At 34.8% G+C, this 16,728-nt stretch overlaps 1 long non-coding RNA gene across 1 annotated transcript; it reads right to left on the minus strand.

The window, feature by feature from the left end:
- Positions 1 to 409: 409 nt before the first annotated feature.
- Positions 410 to 15,004, minus strand: LOC141972949 (uncharacterized). Its single transcript, XR_012635455.1, has 4 exons — positions 14,974 to 15,004; positions 12,906 to 12,938; positions 11,581 to 11,652; positions 410 to 450 (listed from the first exon to the last, which is right to left on the minus strand). It is a non-coding gene; the product is annotated as an uncharacterized LOC141972949 (long non-coding RNA).
- Between the last annotated feature and the right edge of the window lie 1,724 nt (positions 15,005 to 16,728).

Here is a 16,728-nt window from a genome sequence, read left to right on the forward strand (position 1 = left end):
TCAGCTCAAGCTGTTCTTCATGGATCAGTGCCCTTGCTGACTGAAATGCTTTGCTACACCCTTTTGGGACAAGACCTGTCATCTATGAGTCCAACAATATTTTGTATAATTCCATTTCTCTAACTATATTAAAACTTTTCTTTAATAGTTTTATTGGGCAAGCATATAAGGCATGTATGGAAGCATGCCACAGATACTATTTTTTCAGCTGATAGTGCACATACCAGTTAATTAATATGTATTTTTCTATCCAGCATTCTGTAAAAGGACTGCTACTTATTAATCTATAAACATTTTACAGATTTGCATCATTACCTTTCCTGACGTTCTCATAGTTACAAACTACTCACTGCCTTAAAACATAGTGCATGAGAAGCTTTGAAGACTTACTTCTTGTCACTTGTGAAAGAACTTGGATTCACTTTGATGAGGTTATCAAGATCTTGGTTCCTTTAGAGACACAACAAAAACTAGATCAAATCACAATTAGTATAGCCAGCTGTCAATTAGCCAAATTAAATACTCACTTTAAAAGAAATTATAATTGACACATTCTTTATGAAAGACAAAATTAAACTGATGAAAAGTTCAAAGCATACATAATTTTAGTAATTCAAAGATATTCACAGACACAGCCATATGCCCCTCATATGCACATAAGCCCATGCTGTTCCTGGAATAAGAGGACCAAATTATGTTTTGGAAACATTTTATACCTAATATTTACATCAAAAAAGATAATTCCTCCTGAACATGCATCATGGACAACCACAAATAGTGCCTGACCTCTAACACGTTATGATATAGCAAAAATCTTTACTAGATAATACAACCAGGCAAATATTCCAGATATGTGCATGGACAATTTCTTACCTAAAATGTAATTATGGACTAAGTCTTTCTGGCTAAATCAGTCAAAAAAATCCATTAGTCTATTTGGTAGGCTATCTAGACCAGATTCTTCCCAAATAAACTCTTCCTGCTCACAAGATATCTCACATTTAAACTGAGGGATGCTGAGAACTGGTTGCATCTACTGATTCCTGAACTTCCATAAAAGAGATAGGATGTAATTTACTATTATTATCTGATATAAGGAAAAAAAAAATCCCTTAAATTAGATCTTGTTGGTATATTTATTTTTCAATATACTAAGATTAAACATTAATATATTAATGTATACTAATTAATAATTTATACTAAATAAACATAATATATATTAATGTAACATAACTGTTAAAAATAAAAGTGTAAATCAATGTCTTTTATACTCTTTCAATGGAACATTTAGTACTATCAAGTCAAAACATGGAGCATTGTTTTGGCCGCCTTTATATCCCTTCAAAGGATTGCACTGGTGTGAATGTTTCTATAAAACACTTAATTTCCATGGAAATGCGTTTTCCAGATGCAAACTCCTCTACTGAAAAACTTTCAGCAATTTTACCTAAAAAGTAACCACTTATTAACCCCGACTCACTAAAAAAAATTGAAAAATTGACGCCTCAAAAGAAAGTAATGGGAAAAGAGTGATGCCCATGATGCCATGACAGTGCCCCAGCTGTAGAACCTGTTCTATAACCTGGTAGTCAACAATGTTCGATACATCTCATTACTGACATTTCGTTCTGAACAGTTTTGTCATGAAACGATATCTCAGTGAAAGATAAAGACAGTCTTTCCAGATTTCTTCTTGGTCACATTTGTCAGCTTTGGGGCTCCCTTTGATGAGATAATATATTAAAATCTCCATTTGTTTAGGAACGAAACAAAACCAGTTGGATGCAAGGAGTATCTACTACCATTTAGCTAGAATTCCATACCAATCATTAATAAATCTACACATTAAGTACTTTGGCAAATTCTCTTTATATTACAGATTTCAGGCTTTTCACACTTTTCCTTCAGAAGCTGGAGTCTTGTGGTTACCCAAAAACATCTTTTCCTTTATGAATGGGATGGCAGGTTGCTCAGTACTTGAAGGTAGCAACACTAAAATGATAAGTCTAGTAAGACCTCAGGTAGTTACTTTGTTAACTTACATTTTTTTCAATTTCATTAAGAAAAAATCTCCAGCTGTGCATGTGTGTGGCTTGAGTAAAATATACATTATTATTCTTGTCCTCTGCATCCTCCATTCCTTTATGTTCTTAGAGGTATTTAAAATACGCATCTCAAATCTTCTATAAAGCCTACTGAAGCCCTGCAATTCCAGCTACCTCAATTATGATTGTTATGTGCTATGCAACCCTCACATATATATTGGCCTCAGTGTTGATTATTCATCCAAAACATAGAAAGCAGAGGATCTAGGACTCCTGTTCATTCTGGCTGCAATCACGGGGTTATATACAGTTTACTCATCAGGGTTATCAGTAGCCTCTCTTACTTCTGCTGACTTTCACAGCATGGAGCAAAAGAAAGGCTGAAACAGTATGTGCTGGTTTTGGCTGGGATAGAGATAACTTTCTTCATAGTAGCTAGTATGGTGCTACATTTTGGATTTGCGCTGAGTTTAACTCAACCCATGAGTTTTCTCACTTTTACTCTTCCAATTCTCTCCCCCATCCCACCAGAAGGGAGTGTGAGAGTGACTGTGTGGGGCTGAGCTACTCTCTGAGGTTAAACCACAATACAGCAGCAAAGCTGTGTCCTGCAAGCCAGTATGCTCCTATGTCTGATTTTCAAGGAGTATAAGCATTTGGCAAACCAAATTACAATATGCTTTTTATGAGACTTAGCTCAGTATAACAGATGTTTGAAATTTTTACTCCCGGTATAGATATAGAATACTGTATTCACATTTTTACAATTTTCAGCTTCATATTTTTTAATAATTCCTAGTGGGGTTCTTCTTTCAGAAACAGATACATTAAAGACATCTTCCTATAAAAATAACCAACTATAATGCTTATAAAATATGCTTACACCGCAAGGACCAAATACTAGAAATTTTTGGTTTAATCTTTGTAAGATATGTTAAAATATTTTAGTGTTTTTGTAAAAAATGTTACATAATTGATTTAATAATGATAAGAAATTGATTGTAGGACACTGGGAAGTTATGTCATTTATATACTTGTAGGTAACATTTTTCTACCAACAGGGAAGGAAGAAATTCCCTCAAGATCAGCAGGAAAGATTCTGACATTAAAACATGATCTTTTAAAATTTTCACATGTATATTAACACTCTTCCTAGGTAACTTCAGATTTACTTTACCTTAGCTTGCTCTGTTCACTTTGCACCAAGTTTTCAAACAAACAAAAAAAAGTTATCTAAAATGGTTCAACCTTGACCTACTGCCTATTTGGAAATAATGGGAAAAAAAACCACAAAAAAAAACAAAAAACAAAAACAGCCCATGAGATTTACAGACTTCCGATAACTTGAGAATTATTCCTTCAGAAATGTGGCCCAGATTAATCCTTGGTGCAACTCAAAGAAATTAGTTCCCTTATGTAGATTTTAAAACATCATGACTTTGCAGCCAACAGCATTTTTTTACTTCGTCATACATTATTTTCAGTGCTTTGAGTATCCCAATGCACCGACTGACTTGAGAGGAAGATGCTACTTGCCATCCAAAGGGATACTAATAAAAGTAATAAAAGTCTAGGCTGCATGTGCACTCCTTGTCAGCTAGTAACCTGATTTATAGAATGCCAACACTGAAGAGTGCTAACAAGTGAACAGAAACAGTTGCAGCTGCAGATTATAGCACAAAAGTATGCTGACTGTCCTTTTCAGCTACACTTTATGGTTCCTATGGAACAAAACTTCTGTGAAGCATAACCTGTAGAAGATGTATAATTTATTGCACTGGTAACACTTCTCAAGCTTTCACCCTCATGAAACATCTGCTTGACATGACTGCAGCAAGTAATCAGGGCTGACGTCTTGAAAGTTCTTTGCCTTGAGGTGTCTGGCTAGTGCAAAGGAGAGGTCACGGGATAAGCAACTTCAGACTACTGGTTCAAACATAGTTCAGGTTATTAACAATTAAAGTTAAAGTTTGAGAGCTGTTACTTATAAAAGGATAAAATGTAAAGTAGGGCAAGCTATATGACATAGTGAATATGTCAGAATTTATCTGATTAGGTTCAGGGCATACTTCCACTGATATTTTTAATCTGTCATTGTTAACAAAGCTACATTTTTACTTTAGCAATAGCACACAGTGGGCACCGGTGTTGATATCACCATATAACCCAGTCTCACATTAAAAATTAGACTGAATGTACAGAGCCTAAACAGAATTTCAGTTTAGGTTTCATTTGAAAGTTGTTAGCATGCTAATAATCAACAATAAGATTTATACCTTTTCTAATACTTCTACAAGAGATGTCAAGTATTAAAGTGGGGAAGAGACTAACCTATATATTCATACATTAAAGAAGCTCCTTGAATATTGAAATATCAGGTGCAGTGAAGCCTTTCCAGTTGCAGGTATAACTGTCATTTGCAAAAATACACTATTTCAGTGTCCAAGGCTGGCTGAACTGAATTCATACTTCTTAAATTTGTTAAAAAATTTTTAAAACATAGATGATGATGGAAAACAGTAGCATAAAACTTCTACACAAAGCAGTTTAGACAAATCTGGGGAAATATCTTTCAAATATGGTAAGTGGCTTGCAATAGATGCTGACATTTTTTATATATCATTCCAAAGGAAGCCACCTCCAAGCATAGTATATTCAGAGACAGCCATTACATCACTGTGAACATTCTGCCTAGGGTGAGTATTTTTCAAAATGGATGAGAATGAGGTAGGTTAGATTAGACAGCCTGCCAGGAGGAGAATATATAGTTTGCTCATGAATTCAAGAAGATGAGATATTTTAATACAGCCACAGGACATGACTGGAATTTTTTTAGGAGCAGCTGACTCAGGATAATAAATATATATTTTTGTATTCTGTATAAAAACACTTGGAACAACAGTACAGAGGATTTTGTATCACATTTCATACAAAAGGATCAAGTACTGAAAAAAATTAATGAATTTATTATAAAATAAAAACATTAACACCTAGATTAAGACTTAGGTGTGCTTGTTATCATCACAAAAGTATGGATGACTATTCTACTGATTCATTTACCTTTCTCTTTGTGAGTGACCACCTCCAGAAAAAAAAGTTTATTTTGCCTTTAATTGCAGAAAAATGCTTATAGCACTATGAATCTACAAGAAAGACCCACTCTGAGGGGCAGAAAAACCTATGTGCAACTGAGCTACTGTGGGCCTCATACTATAAACTTGTTAACCATGAATCTTGCGGCTGCTGTGTGCTATTTTGCTTCTAGCTGCCTGCGAAAATAGGATTAGAAATTTGACAGCTAATGAATATAGTTCAGCAAATAGAAGGCTAGCAAAGAAGATAAGTAAAGTAGGTTTAAAAAAAAGCTGTCAAGGCAGGCTGCAAGCAAAATTTGTGGTTTAGTTTAACCAGACACTCTTATACTGCCATATCTTAGACCTCTATGGCTCTCAGACACAAACAGAGATATGAGTTGTCTACATTTTGCTTTGACTTTCAGTCTGCATTTGATTTCTAACTCAGTTCACTTGAGATAAAGATCTAATACTTTTCAGCCCTTCTGCTCTGTGAGATATGTTTGTGAATCTCACTTTCTTGGTGGATAATAGTTCTGTAATTCTGGTTTAACTGGTGACAAGTCAGATCACCATCAAAATGGAAAACACAAATGAATCGCATCCAAGCATTCAAGCACAGCTAATCGTTTTTGTTTGGTTGGTTGTTTTTTAATACTTGAAAACATTCAGATAAAGTTTCAAATGGCATAGAAACAGGAAATGTGAACTAAAAGAGCTTGAGTGGTGTCATTGGTTGTTTGATAAAAGCAACTAAAACCTTTCTAATGTTTGTATCTGAAAATTCTGAAGGCAATGAAGAAAACAGTCAAGAAAAATAGGTTTTAAAAAGTCTGATCAAATTTTTCTGACTGTTGTTATGCTGAGGCCAAACTGAAGTTGATCCTGGACAGGTATAGGAAAGACAGTGCAAAACTAAATTTTAAACAAACCTCAGCCATGCTCTTGAACCTCAAGTGTCTGGCAGGAGAGTATGTGCCCGTAACTCCCTAGTCATTCATTGAGTGTTTACTTAACCTGTAAAAGTCTTGTCGAGCCCATTTCTAGTTCGAGATATTCCCTAATTCTTGAAGGCATTCTTGCCTTCTTACCTAGAATTTCATCAGCCCTCTTTGCTGATATACATATACACATGTATATCAGCAAAGCACCGATATTGTAGATGTTGGTCTATGGACCAGAATACTGAAGGACCAAACAAATTTCAGAAGACTTGCTGTAATGTCTTTAATCAGTGGAGCACTTCCTGTCAAATTCCCGAATACTCAGTGAGGTTTCAGATCTACTCACTCTGTCATCATCCAGAATCAATCAATCAGCAATCAGCTGTCAGCAATCCAGAGGCACATCTATTAAAGGAGTCATGCACAGTACAATAGGTCTCCATCTGTTTTCTCATTAAAAGCCCCAAGCAGGTTTATAAAAACTACGGAGGTGACTCCCTATTTCTAACAGATGATATTATAAGATATATATATAATATTCCTAAACATGATACCGAACAAGTTGAGTCTATTGTCCTTTCTTCAGTGATCTCTTCCAGTCGACCTCCTACAAAGCATTCTGATCAACAGCTGCTTCTTCTGACATGATGTAATCTGCAAAGACCACACTAACCAAGTCTGGCTAAAACCTTAAGGCATTTCTGATCTAGTCATGCCAGCACAGAAGAAGACAAAAACATCCGATTGCCAATTGGACCTTCCAAATCTGGACTAAAAGAGTGGATCTAGAGTATATTAAGTATGTCAGCCATCTCACTGGATAAAGCTTAACATCACGGACCTGACTGAATTTTGATCTGCCATCCATGGCTACTTTACAGTCCCTATATCAGACTTTGTCATATATAACTGAGAATGAATAGAGAAGTTCTTTGAGAAGAGAATGGCATTTATTCTGAAGCAGGGTGTATTTCCTTCCACACCGCTATGTTCACTAATCAGTGCCAGAAACCCTCATTCAGACCTTTCATCAATAACAGCCGAGGATGAGGGAACAGAAGAGGTCTGCAGTCAACTGTGAAAGCCAATTTATACTGTGCCAAAACCAGTGTAATGCTTAGCCCAGAGGGTTTTGGAGTTAAATACAGAGGAAGAAGCTGTTGATCGGAAGGTTTTATAGGAGGTGGACTAGGAAGGATCACTGAAAAAGAACAAAAACTGATTCAGTTTTGCTTGGAGGATATGTATGACCCTGTAAACACTGTATTAACTTTTCAGTTAGGAATAATGGGCTTGGGTCTCTTCACATAAGGTCTGCAACAGCAAATCATTTATATTAACATGCAGAAAAGCTGTAAACCAGAATTCCACTGAATGCCGAATATGTCAGAATTGGGAGGCAGAAGGTCCCTGGTCATTAGGAAGTACCTTCTGCTGAAATGCAAAAATGTACCATCAGAAATGACGGTATTAATTTGTACTATCAAAAGCAATTTAGAAAGTGTAAAGCCACTTCAATTTACCATAAAGAAAAAATCATCATTGTAGCCAAAGCAGGATCTGGCTGCTGTCACAGCTACTGAATTATGAGTATGCCTACATGAGTTCTGTTTTAGTATCATTGCTTACAACATTTGAGTGACACAAGTGTCCTTCAGAACATTTTAGAGGTCTCCTGAAGGTGTCACTAAAAAGTGAAGGCAAATAAAAAAGACATCATAATGGAAAAGTCACACAGAAATACCTTATGTGGGAGTCATGCCTTCTAATTTTGGTCATCTAAGCTTAGCCCAACCTTAGATAATTCTCTAAGATGATTCTAGTGGTTGCTTGGAATTGCCTGTCTCTCTCCATAGACCAGAATTCTTTTTCATGTCATGGGAACACATAATTGGCCAATGCCTCAAAATGCACCTACATGTTCTCTCAGTTTTGTGCTCTTTGCAGCTCTAGAGTAATAAAAGTTTTATCAATAAGTGTTCATTTAGGAGATCTGACGTGATGATTTTCATTCCATTGGTTTGAAAAATTCCAAGTTGATACCAATTTACTCATATTTATAAAATAATTTGAAAAAATATCTGTATTTCATTTTTCCCACACTTAAAAGTTTCCAAATGTTGATAGACATGGAAAAATGTGTCATTGTTACAAGAGATAGTTAAAGGACAGGTAATTAATGTGTTGTTCTTTCAAAATCTTTTATAATGAAAACTGGCAACACATCTCAGGTCAAATAAGAATATAATTTAAAGGATGCATAATACAAACATATTTACAGCATTGTCTAAATTTGCTACTGACAGGAGTAATTATAGTGAATTACCCTCTACAATATAGGAAAATCCTGTACAGAACTATTATACAGTGTACTGTACTTTATAGAAGACAAAAACCTAAAGAGCCAGGAATATAGTAGCTGCTTAATTATGTCAGAAAAAATATTCTAGTTCCTTGTTTCTGTTCTCTAGAAATTTAGATGACTCTCTCACCCACATACATACAAATACACAGCTGAAACATTTTCTTCAACCTAACACTGCTGTTGATGACATACCAATAAGACATGCTGATGTAAAAATTTCTACAATATGGCCTGTGCCCCTACAGACTCATAGTCATTCACTGGTAGCAGATAATCTCACTAGGGATGCTTTAAGAGCTGAGTGAGATCTCTAAGTTCTTGTATAGCTCCTGTTACTCTTATCTCAAAAGCTTCTCCTCAAGTACATCCAAAACAAATTCTGATGTATCTATGCAAAATAAGAGATAAATTCATTACTTCTATAATTTATGAACTCTTGAAAATATGGGGTTTTGCTTATTCTGCATCTTTTGGTGGTAATATCTTGGTTACTGCCATGGTAAATGTGGCTCACTGTGCCAAATACTGTTGTTTTCTGTATAGATTATACGCAAGAAGGCAGTGTAGTTGAATACAAGTGAATCCCATATAAAAGCATTTTATACAAATACATGTTTCTGCATCATAACTATAATCATTAATGAAAGATTGACTAAAGCTGTGTTAAACACCCTCTGGATGTTTGAAGTGATTTAACAAGACTGCCCACAGAACATGGTTCTTCAAAAAACGCAGTTTTTTAAACACCTGCATTTAATGTTCGCTACAATTCTGTAACAGAGAGAATCTTGGATCTCCACTGAAATGGAAAGAGAGCACAAAAAGTACTTGACCAGCAATGAATAAAAAACTCATTGAGTAAATCAGAAAAAATGTCTCTGTATGTATCTAAAGTGCAGTGCTCATATGTTGCTGCATTGGTAAGATACCAAGAGACAGGATTTGAGGGCGACCTATTATACTCCGAAAAATACACAATTATTCGACAGTCATTATCTTTACTTTTGCTGGATCCTAGCCTACTTATGTTGTCTAAGGTACCTATAGATGCCCTAACTAATCATGAGACACCTATTCCATTTTGTTAATCATATCCAAAAGCTGGAGAGCCATATATCCATGCCTCCAGTTATATTATTGTATACTCTGTGTTTTAAGATGGGTGCCACGTCTAATTTTTGTACTTGAAAATAATGCAAAAATTACTTTAACAGAATCAGTGTTAGGCCTTGCATGGAACCGTATACAGTGAAACTTACACTTTTAGCCAGAAGAGATAGTATCTGACATCTTTTTCAGGTAAATACCTTCCAAAAGATTTTCCTTGTATTGCTGACCAGTGTGAGAGAAAACAAATTGCCATTTTCCACTTGTTTTATACTGAAATGAATTTATTATTCCTTTAACATCCCTACCAGAATCCTGAACAAGAGACAGATAATCAATTAAGTATGGCTTTAAAAAGCGTGACCTGAAATCTTTCCACTCTATGTAAAAATATAGGAAATTAAAGGACGTAAGATGAAATATTATCCTAGTAAATGTCGGTGTTACTAGAAATACTCTTCATGTACTGTTTACTTCCTGTGTGACACAATAATTTTTCCAAAAGTGTAGTATTTATATGACGTCTTTAATAGAAGAAAGGCACTTCTGCTGACAGCTGCTTAATGCAGTTTTGGTTAGCACAAGTTTAACAGAAATCTGTAGTTCTGTGAAGCTAACACAGCAGCAGAAGATGGATGACATCTGAAGCACCAGTCAAATGTAAAGGAATTATAGCAGGAGCAGAGAGGGCTGAATTTTGCCCACTAAGATTACAGGCTACTTATAGTTTATATACTGACAGAAATAGCTGTAGCAGCACAATGTTACCATAGAAACTTGTAGACCAGTAAAATATTCCTCCAGCTCTCCACCAATGGAGGGACAGGAATACAAAGCTCGATATGGTAATGAGAACCACCAAGGGATGATGAATATGAATTGATTGAGGGTGGGGATTAAGACAGACCTTAACAAGCCTGTAGGAGTGAAGAATAGCTGTGACTTCCCTAGTTAATAGAGTGACATTTAATACTCCAAGATCTCCCACATTTGTTGGCAAGAAAATGTTTCCCTGAAACGTTGCTTGTTTTCCTTGGGATTAAACTGTCAGACATCTTTTGGATGTTTTTCTTCATGACTTTGTACTCGGTTTATATACTGGGGGCTTTAGGGGAGAGGGGCACGATTCAAAATAATATGGACTGTGGCTTCCAGAAAACTGTACTTTATGAATCTAATTAAATAAAATTAGCTAATTTAAACTGATTTTAGTGTCTGCACCATTTAATATTTCCAGGTAAAAACTGCAAAATGAGATACTGTAATTCTCAATGCACACACCTAAAAATCTGTTTCTAATTCACTCACTTTTTAATTGCATATTCAAGCATTTTATCCTGTCAAGGTCACAGAGTCAAAGTTTTGCATGTTTATTGCTGATTGTTTTGGAAAATGTAACATCTCCATCAGTAAAGAACCTTACAATTTGCTGGAATTTCAGTTAAAAAAAAAAAAAAAAATCTATGTCTTTTCCACCAATAGTTTTCATAGTATCCTGTACACTTTCCAAGATACATTAGTACAGATGCCATCTAACTCATACTACAAGAACAAGTCCATCTGTTTAGATATACTAATTTTGTCACAGTAAATGGTATGTGTTGGGTTTGTACTATTTAAAATTTTAACAGTGCAGTGTACAACTTAGGGTTTATTATATATACATAGTAGTGTGCAGATATTACCTCTCCTACAATTTATTGAAGACCAAAGAAAATATACTATATGATCCATACAACTCCAATTCATCTGTTTCCAAACATTTGCAGCAACTATCTATATACCGCTCTTAAAGATGCAGGCTAGACAGACTGAAGGAATAAAAAATTAAACATCTGAGATAACTTAGCAAGTCAGTGAGATGGAGCTCTAAGTTTGCATTTTGGGTCAATTGGTAGGACTAGAGAAGTGCTCCATTTATCACACACTGTGTCCAAATGAGCTATCAAATATGGAAATCAAACAAACTGCGTACTTAATACAGCATTTATCACATTTATCAATGTTTATCAAAGCATTGTTTTGAGTATGTCTGCTTATGTTACCTTGCTGTATCTTTATTGTCCACATCAGTCTTTGATTTCTGAGAGGTCACTTCTTCTGGTGAAAAGGCATCCCTGCAAGAAGAATAGTAAAAACACACTTAAGGCACAAGAAGATATTTGGAAACACATTATATCATTTTAATGGGTTATCATTGTTGATATTATAATTCTTACAAGGGTAACTACAGTGAATTTGGATTTTCTTTGAGAAAGTATTTTCTGTTTTTTTTCTTTAAATATATATAAAGAATTATATATATTAAAAATATATATAAAGTTATGTAATAGTTTACTTGACTAGATTATTTCAACCACTGAGATTTTTGAAAATTAGTATTCCAAGACTAGATGTTTTGCTAGTATGGATATAGTAAGAAGTGGTTCCTTCACTGTTTCAAAATTATTTTAGTAATAAAGGAACTTTAAAATACTTTTCTATAACTATTAAATAAATTTTATTTATTTAGTAAAGACTAACATATTACTTATTTAACAAAGTACTGATTTTTAAAAAGCTAAATAAGTGATCAGTTGCACTTCCCTCTTTTTACTTTTTTGTGTGAACAGACAGATTGGCCATTAAAGGAATACTGAAATTATAAGGTATTATAAGAAAGGGAGAAGGTAGGCAATAAAGTGAGAAGTGAGAGTTACATGCTGCTTTAGATAATGTTTCTTTTAGGAAGGCAACTAAACCATGACAAGTTGTGTAGATGTCTTAATTATAATCCATGAAATTACAGGTTGGTTAAGTAACCTTTTCCTGATTTAGACAATGTGAAATGTACATGTAATTAATGAATTAATTTAATAAATTTATTTTCTAAAATTAGAGTACTCTTTGCAGACACTCAAATAAGTTTAGAGTACTTTACATCAATTCATCTTATGTTAATGCCTTCTATTACAAGCCATTGCATGTGCACAGCTTTTTAATTTGCTACTTTTTCTTCACTTTGCTCAGGCTCTGTTTTTCACTCTCTCTTTAAAGTATCAATTTAATATAAAGGAATATTTGCATTAGCAACATATATAACTGTGAACTAAAATTGTGGAGCAGTTTTTAATTTTTTATGCAGTTGTAGTTGTTTTTTCAATTTGAATAAATATCCAGTGAAATGTTCTAAGCCATGTGAAAATAATTACATTTCTGCAAGGAAGGAAGTCTTCTTCTGCAATTCTGTGACGTTGGCTATGGAGGAACCCTCCCAGGTAAATTATACAGGTTTTGTATTATACATAAATGTAAAATAATAATCAAGGTTTGTGCACAGGAGTGTGTTGCATTTCCAAATCTACTAAGAAGCAAAGTAAATAAAACATACATTGTTGGAGCCTCTGAATCTTCTGAAGTGGTCCTACAGAAAGAAAAGAATAAACATTTCAGAAACCAAGTAGCAAAATGCTAGTAACAAAGCACTTGGCAAGATTTCAGATCAGCCAAGAGCAATTAATTTTAGTTTTCCTTCCTTCCAATATGTTATTTTTCTTTGTTTCTTAATGTGGAACATAACCTGTTTAACTCCAGTAGCGTAATACTAATTTCTAATCATATTTTTTATATGTTACTAAGACAATCATTCTTCAATTAACATTCTCCAGTCAATCATTCTGATCAATAGTGTTTTGTTTTCAGCACACAATTCACAACCCAAAAACTCAGTTACAGTGAGCTGCTTACATTCTTGTTTTCAACTGCAATTTTTTTAAGCATTCTGTAAATCAGCGTGGACCTGAGGCAAAGCACTCTAGAAGTTTACATGTCATGCTTGAGTACAGAAGGCTAGAATCAGGTCTCAGAATCAGAAAAGGTAAGGAAATAATAAACCCTGATCAAAAAACCCCACAACCCTATGATTGCTGAATTCCCTTCCTGAGGACAGCAGAATAATCAGCATTCTCATATTTTGAAGAAAAGACACAGCTCTTTTCTCCACTCATCTTTACGACTGATAGTGACCCTTTAAAACTGTGGTTATTGACATTCTATTTCCTGAAACTCACAGGTGAGTAGAAGGTTTTCCTTTGGCGACTATTAACGGTTTCAGCAATATTCACAATTTGAAATAGCTTTCACATTTTCAAACACTTTTAAAAGATAAATTAATTATTTAATGCACATCACTGTTTAACCAACTGTCCTTGGTGTCATTGTTAGATGATCCAGGAAGGGCTGTGAAAACTTCAGAAAGAATAAGCCTGTATTTCAGTCTTCTCTGAACTATGAGAGTAGAGGAGTAACTGGATAATTAGTGTTGAGAAGGACACAGGAATCCCAGCTTCTGTTGGAAGCTGGGCAAATGCCATATAGAAGATGCATCCTATCCTATACTTTCAAAATTACCATGAACATAGTGAGATTATTGAAATGAAACCAGATAAATTCATCATAGGTGACATATTAAAAATATCTAGTAAACACTGATTTAAAATAAACTTTAGCATCTAGAAGCTATCTTTCTGCTGGGTGGTGAGTGACTTTGAATCTTGGCCAAAGAGATGGACAGTAGTAAACACAGAATTAGATTAAAAATAATTGCTAAACTTGGTTTTAAGGCTTCATCTTATAGTCTTCCAGTGACAAAGATTCCATAAACTCCCTAGGCAGTGGTCTACCAAGGAATTATACCTAACATTGCAATGTACCCATTCATTCCTCTTTAATTTTCATTATTGATATTCATGACACTCATGTCGGAAATTTTCCAGATTAAAACTAGGGAAGGACAAGGCCATGCTGCAGCCAATAGGGGACCTAAGCAAAGAATATAATGAAAGTTCATTCATAAATATTTTAAACCATCTATATTCTGCTTTTAGTTGAGAGCACAAGAAATGTTCTCTGTTCTCTTTCTGATCTGCCAGAAAGCAACCACAACTTTAGAAATAAACATTAAACATTCATCTGCAAGTAACTTTAGTCTGAGATTTTCTTCTAAATTATTTCTTAGACACCTTACTGAGAGCTGACTAAGGAGATCTTGAGGTTTTGCCTGCACTGTTAACCAAAAGGGCCCAGTGTTAGTCCCTGGCTGTTAGACCAAATAGCACCAATAGGTTCCTGCCCTCATGGGTCGTTGCTCTGTAGCAGATTTGTCTTGTGGAGAGCTATCTGGAATAGTCCAAAGCAAAACCATGAAATGCAACAAAAAGCATTGTAGCAAAATTTTGGGAGCACTTATGTAAACTCAAGTCTCTGGCAGTTCATGCACTCAGACCTCAGTTAATGCTGGGCATCAAGCTGCTAGGAGCCCAAACAAGTATTTAGGTATGGAATGCTTTCTCTTCCCATGCCATCTTACTCTCAAAGTCCCTCAAAGAATTACCCTATTGGCTCACTTCCAAAATCAGCTCTAGCCAAGCACTAGGAAACAACTAACAATCAGTACTTACTGTTTGGTTTCCACTGTTTCTGTTGTCTTACTACTTGAAACCGGGGGAGGCATCCAAGATTGCCTGATAGTATTAAGCAACAAATTTTTGAGTATTAGTTTCATGCTATGGGGCTGAACAGCATACTGTGAATATTAGATTGTCAGAAGTGATGTAGAAATACCTGAAACCTTTCTTAAATTACTAGTATTTTGAAATACTGCACACAGATACTTTTTAGACCATTATTTTCCAGACAATTAAATGAAATTGGAAATAATACAGTAATTTTAATTACTCTTGTGAAAAACGTGTTCTCTGATGCTAGGTGTTACTTTTGCAACCTGAATGGTATAAATAAATGGATCATTCATGGGAAGGACAACCAAATAGAATGCACAAAGGAAAGGGTGTCAAGTATCAACCCAAAAACCACTTTAAGGCGGGTATTAGAGTTCACATAAACATCACAAGCACTCTCAGTTCTTTTTTTTTTTTTTTTTCCCCCCTCACAAAACTATCACTCCAGAACTATCACTCCAGAAATTGTGAGGAAAAAGCAATTGCACCATAAACAGAGGTTCATCATTCAGTGATAGCCTTTCACATCTTCATAGAGCCTGAAGAGAACTACTGGGCTGAAAAAAACCATAAACTTCCACTGAACAAGAAGGGCTGTTAATATGAAAACAATGACATTTTAATTTCTATTTTCATATTTCTACTGATCACAGTTTTTACGCATGAAATATGGAAGAGAAAATCACAAAGAGATAGAATTTGTGGCTGGGAAGGATGCATAAAAACATGGCTATCACCAGTGCTATATTTTAAATTTAAAATGTAGTTCTTGGTTCTACACTCTGTTTTTATTCTTGCCCAGATAATACTATCTGATATCCAAATGTTTAAAGCTAGCTGTATATCATGCAGAAAACTGTGTGGTTCATATGCACTGTAACAGCAGAGGGTCAAGTTCAGCATCAGAAATTTCAGCTGGTCGCAATTAGTGAGCTACAGTGCTTTAAATTTAGACACTGAAAAAGCATACGTTAGCTGAGTTAGGGGCTGCAGCGAAGAGTTAGCATCTGTTGTGCTATGTCCACCAGGCTCACAAAAATGGTTCTACAGAGACAGCCTTGCAATACAGTACTCCATGGAAGAAGCCAGAGAACATAAAAGTTTGATTCTTGAAGCTTGCTGAAGAGTTAAAGTGTGCTAGAGGAGAAAGTAGGTAATGTTTTTTTTTATGTGATACATTACTGAGGTTTAACAGAGTGCTATATATCCACTGGCAATAAAGCAATGGTGGTAATGAATACCTTTTTTTCTTGATTGGAGAAGTCACAGCAGTGTTTGTGGATGCTGCATTAGGAGTCCATGATTGTCTGTTAGGGAAATATACTTAATTCATTAATCCTTAATAACTGTATCATTTTAAATGAAAAAAAAAAAAAAAAAAAAGTATTTCAACTATCAGAGTGATACAACCGTGTATGGTAAATATTTGTATATGCCAACTTAAATTTTGGAAATACCTCAGAGGATACAAGACTTGCAACACTTTAAGGGATTCCGATGCTTAGAGTACAGATGTGTTTTTACTTGATATGCAAAGTAATTCCTTATTTCTTAAAATCTTGACTTCTGTACCTGCACTTCAGTCTCCAATCACTAAAATATTATTATCCTTATTTTTCATACTTTAAACCTTATTTTTTTTTTATTCAGTTATGTCAATGCTACTCTATTTTATGTTATGCCTGTAAAAGAAGC

This window comes from Athene noctua, chromosome 1 (assembly GCF_965140245.1).
Source record: "Athene noctua chromosome 1, bAthNoc1.hap1.1, whole genome shotgun sequence".
Taxonomy (NCBI): domain Eukaryota; kingdom Metazoa; phylum Chordata; class Aves; order Strigiformes; family Strigidae; genus Athene; species Athene noctua.